The 5,306-nt window shown below is 32.5% G+C and overlaps 1 protein-coding gene across 12 annotated transcripts in view; it reads right to left on the bottom strand.

Moving 5' to 3' along the window:
* LOC102675270 (contactin-associated protein-like 2) overlaps positions 1-5,306 on the bottom strand; it is a 22,176-nt gene extending 16,870 nt beyond the window's left edge. For 4 of the 12 annotated variants that reach the window (XR_421740.2, XM_006615263.2, XM_006615262.2 and 1 more), the window contains exon 1: positions 1,734-2,074. The gene's annotated coding sequence lies outside the window, so the exon portion shown is untranslated. Of the gene's footprint in view, positions 1-120; positions 614-1,733; positions 2,076-5,155 lie in introns of those variants that run through there. The other 8 variants (XR_421739.2, XM_031510281.1, XM_006615265.2 and 5 more) reach the window with 6 other exon arrangements.

The raw sequence follows: 5,306 nt of genomic DNA, 5'->3' as shown, positions 1-5,306 counted from the left end.
AAAAAAAAAAAAAAAAAAAAAAAAAAAAAAAAGAAAAAAAGATCTAATAACTTTTAAATCACGTTCACTTTCTTGATAATCCCCTCTCCGCATCGTTATCCATTCACTATTAATATTCACCTTCGATCTTCTAAATCACATCTCCTCCTTCGATCACAAACAATCACTCTCGAATTTTTATATCAACATCCATCTCCTCGTCTTCGCCACGGATTTCAATCCGTCAAGTTTTCCATGGAGCTTGATATATTCAACCCGCGAAAGGGGGAGGGGGAAAAAAAAAATAGGTTGAAGCAAAGGTTGCTGGCGAGTCGCCGCTGCTAAATCACGTGCCAGACGACTGTCTGTGACAGTTTTCTGCGTCCAAACATTGAGGACGCACGAACCTTCTGCGTACCTTGATGTGCCGTGGTCCAAACGAGATCGCGACTAGCCAGAGGACAGGATGTGACGTCAGAAGGCCCCCGGCAAGCACGACGGCGGCTGCGAGTCAATTGTCTTCTTTCGCACTGACACACCGATAATCCGATCCCACACGGACGACACGCGTGTGCACACGGATCGTCATCACGCTTCGGCCACGATAAACGTCTCCTCCTCTCCTTCGTCGCCGATGCCGCACACTCGATCACCACCTCGCCACCTTCTTCTCTCCCTCTCCCTCGCGCGGCCACTTTCTTCGTGGCCATCGTGAATCCCGGCCTATCGTGGGGGATCGTGATGATGATCCCGCTTCGTGGGATCGAGAAAGCTTTTCCATTCCGAAAATTCGTTCGAAAGATTTTTTTCTTCGTTCGGGTTGATGTTGAAAAGTTGATGATTAAAAATTAGTCGGAATTTTGGAATTCTTATGCATTTGAAAATGCATAGTTAATTCTATTTAACGAAGCTAAAGCTTCTGGAATTTTGGATTTTGGATTCGAATTCAAGGAAATCTTAATGTCGCGTGGAATTTTTTTTTCTTCTTTTTGTGTGAGATTGAAAATTGAAACGAGACTCGACAGAAGATCCAAACAATTGGGCTATTTTTTATTTTCGTGCATTTGTTGGTTATCTTGATAATTGAATGTATATTGAAGGCAATAGTTTTATATATTCATTGTTTTATTCCAGTTCAGTAGTTTATAGTATAAACTTTATACCAACTTTTAGTTTCTCTTATTTATATTCGTAAAATATACTGACAAAGTTTGATCAAAATTAACTGGGTCATTCTGTTACCATGTACAATAATATATTAAATAGAATAATTGAACTACTGCAATTGTGTATATACTACTGATGAATTTTTTTACAATATACTATTTTGTTATATAACATTCATAACATTCAGGTGGTTATGGAACATTGGTTATAAAACAGCTCCAACTCGAGTCGAGATTGTGGAGCCGTAATCGAATTAAATTTGGGATGCTCGAACGAATTGAGATTGATCAAACATTAAAATTGAATAAAGAGCTGTCGTAGTTCTAACGTAATAAGTTATAATAAATTTCTCATGTATCGATATTAATTCTCTCACTCGATTCTTTCTCAATTTATCTTCGAATCTTTATGCTATCTTTTTTTTGCAAAGAAAAGTATAATAATGCAATAATCATGTTCCATGCGTCGAACACGAATAATCAAAGTTTACAAATTTTTCCAATATTTCCAATCTTTCACAAAATATTTTAAAAATTGATATATATTTGAATCTTTTATATAAAACATAATTCATTGTGAAATCGAACCTTGAAGAGATTAAGCAGCTCGAAAACTCTCAAAGAAAAGAATCGAATATCCACTTTCCATCTTCGTCTCCATCACTGTCTCTTGTCCATCGATTTTCCTATTCTTTCTTTATCCGTTATTCCACCATCTCCTGTTACTGCTGCTGCTGCTGCTTGTAGCAACTAGACACTAATTTATTAATACCACTCCGACTGTTACTGTCTCTCTTACTCATCACGGTTTATTGACTTTCATTGCGATCCCGTCACCACCGACACGTTTTCGCATAACCCCTTTATCTCTTTAACCCCTAACTACCTCGTACCTTCGAAATGATTCGTCGATTCGTGGAAAGTGGAGAAATTGATCTCAACCTTACTTAAAACGAGAAATTTAAATATCAAAAATTTTTGTCAATTTCAATTTATATTCCAGTACGAAAGAAACTTGTTATAATGATGAATTTTTTTGAGATATGATATATTAAATTTGAGATGTTTTTATTTCTTCAACAATTCAACGAACGAATGAAAGGAAAATCAAACGATTCTTGTTGTCCGAATTCGAAATTAAAATGTTTCACGTTTCTGTCGAAATAAGGGCAGACGTTTCTTATTTTGAAGTGGCAAGGTAGTAAGCTCTTCACGGGCACTCCTCCTGTTGTCCCTAGAAAATCGATATATCGAGCAAAACTGGCGAGTGGGTCATTGTAGTGGGCGGGTTTTAAAGCGAAAGCTCGGTGGAAAAGAAGAAAATTGCTGCTCTCCATTTACGTAATGAGCAATCAAATTTCGAGTTTTTTTCTTCTCTCTCTTTCTCTCTTTCTCTCTCTCTACCTGAATCCCCGATTAATTAATAGGAAAGTAATTAACAGTTAACCTTCGATCTCGGGTAAGAAAATTATATTTTCGATGTGGTTAAATGAAAACTCGATTTATTAAATCTTAATAATTACTCGTTATTTTTTGTTAAATCGAGATGACATTGAGATTAAAAAACTTATTTCGAAACAAAGAAAAGAGAATGAAAGAGAAAGAGTTTCAATTTGTAACTATGTCATTCCACTTCTCTGGTCTACTTCTCTGTGCTAAGTTAAAAATTATTAAAAGCAAATCGATATATCTTAGCTCTTACAAATAGCGATATGATTATTTTTATCCCTCCTCTGATATATCGTATTAGGTCACATGAAACAATCTGTATTATTGTATATTTTTAATTATGTTACTTAATTTTAATTCTCTTTTATTCCATTCCATTTTTTTCTGTCAAACGAAATTCACAAAGTTTATAGAAAACAAGATAAAATAAAATTCAATGTTTAGAATATATTTGTAATTTTATAATAAGTAAGACAAAAGCTCAAGTATAACAAGTGAAACGAGTATTGAGAAATTTTTATCATCTAATCACAAAAGATTCAAAATGATAAAACTTTGTTACAAAAAAAAAAAAACAAAAACAAAAACAAATTTCAAAATTTATACTTGATGCATTTGTGCCTTTAATTTCTTAAATTTAAGCGAAAAATTAATTTCTTTCTTAAACTTTAAAAATAAGTAGAGGAGGAAAAAAAAATAGATGGATTCAATGAACAATTGTGTAAAGTTTCATTAAAATCGGCGCGTATCAGTCGCCGATGCTCCCTCCTAAGATCGGTTAATGTATCCGGGTCACGGATCTGTGGCCACTATATTCGAATACAGTCTCGATTCCACGAATGAAAAGCAATCCATTACTCATAATCCATCTCCACGCCTGGGACCGATTTTATTTAAGACGAGGGGCTCCGTTGCATGACCGGAAATCACGTAGGGCGCTACATCGATCTTATCCTTTGAAGGGAGACGATTCAATTTACATAAAGGAAGTTTATCTCGTAGGTGCCGAGCGTTGCCCGTGCATATCAATGAAAAAGGATGAATTAGCCAGAATCCAACGGTGAATCAATTCTATCCGAACTATTGTTGGATGCAAACTATACATGTACAAATTATTCCTTATATTTTTCACATAGGAATATTTTATAAGGAAAATTTTTACAATTATTGATATATTAATTTTTATATTTGTGCATTCATAGAGAATTTAAAATGCAAATTGTTGGAATGCAATAAATCTGTTTAGGTACTATTACACGTAGAATAATTTTTATGCTACTTATTATTAGAGTATACATTTATATAAAATTTAATATGTAGAAATGTACAAAAAAAGCTATTCATTATGACAAATGAAGTAAAATTTTTATTCAATCTCTTCCTTCGATGATATTTATCAAAATATTAATTTGCATATGTTAAACATATGTTAATTATTATGGCTGCGTCTTTAAACAGATGATCCAACAGGTTGACAGAAGAAAACCGATAATTTTAGTTGTATGAATAAGAAATTATCGTGATTGTGATAATTAATTGTTTACATTAGTTTTTTGAACGAATGATCAAAATTGCTTTTCCTTCAAAGAAATTTATTTATTTGTTTTTATAGTTTCTGTTTTTATAGTTGTGCCTTAGCCACAGATTCTTTTTCAGAAACGGACTGCTCTATTAACTGAATTGAATCTTTAAAGACGATCTTCTAATTGGTGTGATTAATAATCGCCAGAGTGTACAGAGTAGCACGAGTCCCGCGTACGTCATGCTTCAAAAATGTTCCTCTTCTTTGTTTTTCTATTTTTTATTTTTTTTTTTCCACCTTCAAGAACAGAAAAATCTAAAATTCTTTTGGATTTTTATTTCTTTATTTTTTGTTCAGAAGAATTAAACGAAGATTAAAATTAAATTTTTGTAGAATTTTATTTAATTTTCTTTTAAGTTATTAGAATAGTATATTTTGAATTTTAGTTTCGTTTCTTCTGTACGTTTCACATCTGAAGAAAAAAGATTAAAAACATTATAATTGAAAAGAAATATAGAATGAGAGTTAATCGTATGTTTTTCGATTTATGTCAATAAGAAATTTAATATTATTAAAATTAAATTCCATTGAATATGGGATGAATATCGTTTTTTGATAAAACAGTGTTTCACATTTTGAAAAAAAAGTGTCAAAAATGTGGAGAACAAAAATATTTGTCTCGTTGAATTTTGAATAAAAATTTACACTTTTTTTCCACACCTCATCACATGAGAACTTAGCGAATTCCAAATTTTATTATTCCTATATCTTCAAAGTCTTGACATCGTGAGAATAATATTTTAAAATTTCAAATTAATTCAAATATTAAAATAAGCGAAACCTACGCCTTTCTACCAAAATTACCATCATCAATTTCCATCATTTTCTTCCCGCACATAGGGTACTTCCGCAAATTTACAAATTGCACCACTTACTTCCTTTCAATCCCAATTTCCCTTCTCAAAGTAATCCCCAAACTTTCGTGATCACTACAACATCTCTACAAATATTATTCCCGTATCTACCACTAATTACTTACACGTTTCAAAAATCATAGTCATATAAAATCTTCACGAAAAGTCAAAAAAACACAGTTTATGAATAGAAACACTGATCATGGTTCACCAGCGATATGGAAGAATAACTTGTTTTCAAAAAAAAAAAACAATTCGTAATCGTCGAAGTCGAAT

This window comes from Apis dorsata, unplaced genomic scaffold, assembly GCF_000469605.1.
Source record: "Apis dorsata unplaced genomic scaffold, Apis dorsata 1.3 scaffold_220, whole genome shotgun sequence".
NCBI lineage: Eukaryota > Metazoa > Arthropoda > Insecta > Hymenoptera > Apidae > Apis > Apis dorsata.
Note: the sequence above shows the minus strand (reverse complement) of the source record. Positions and strands in the feature narration are given on the sequence as shown.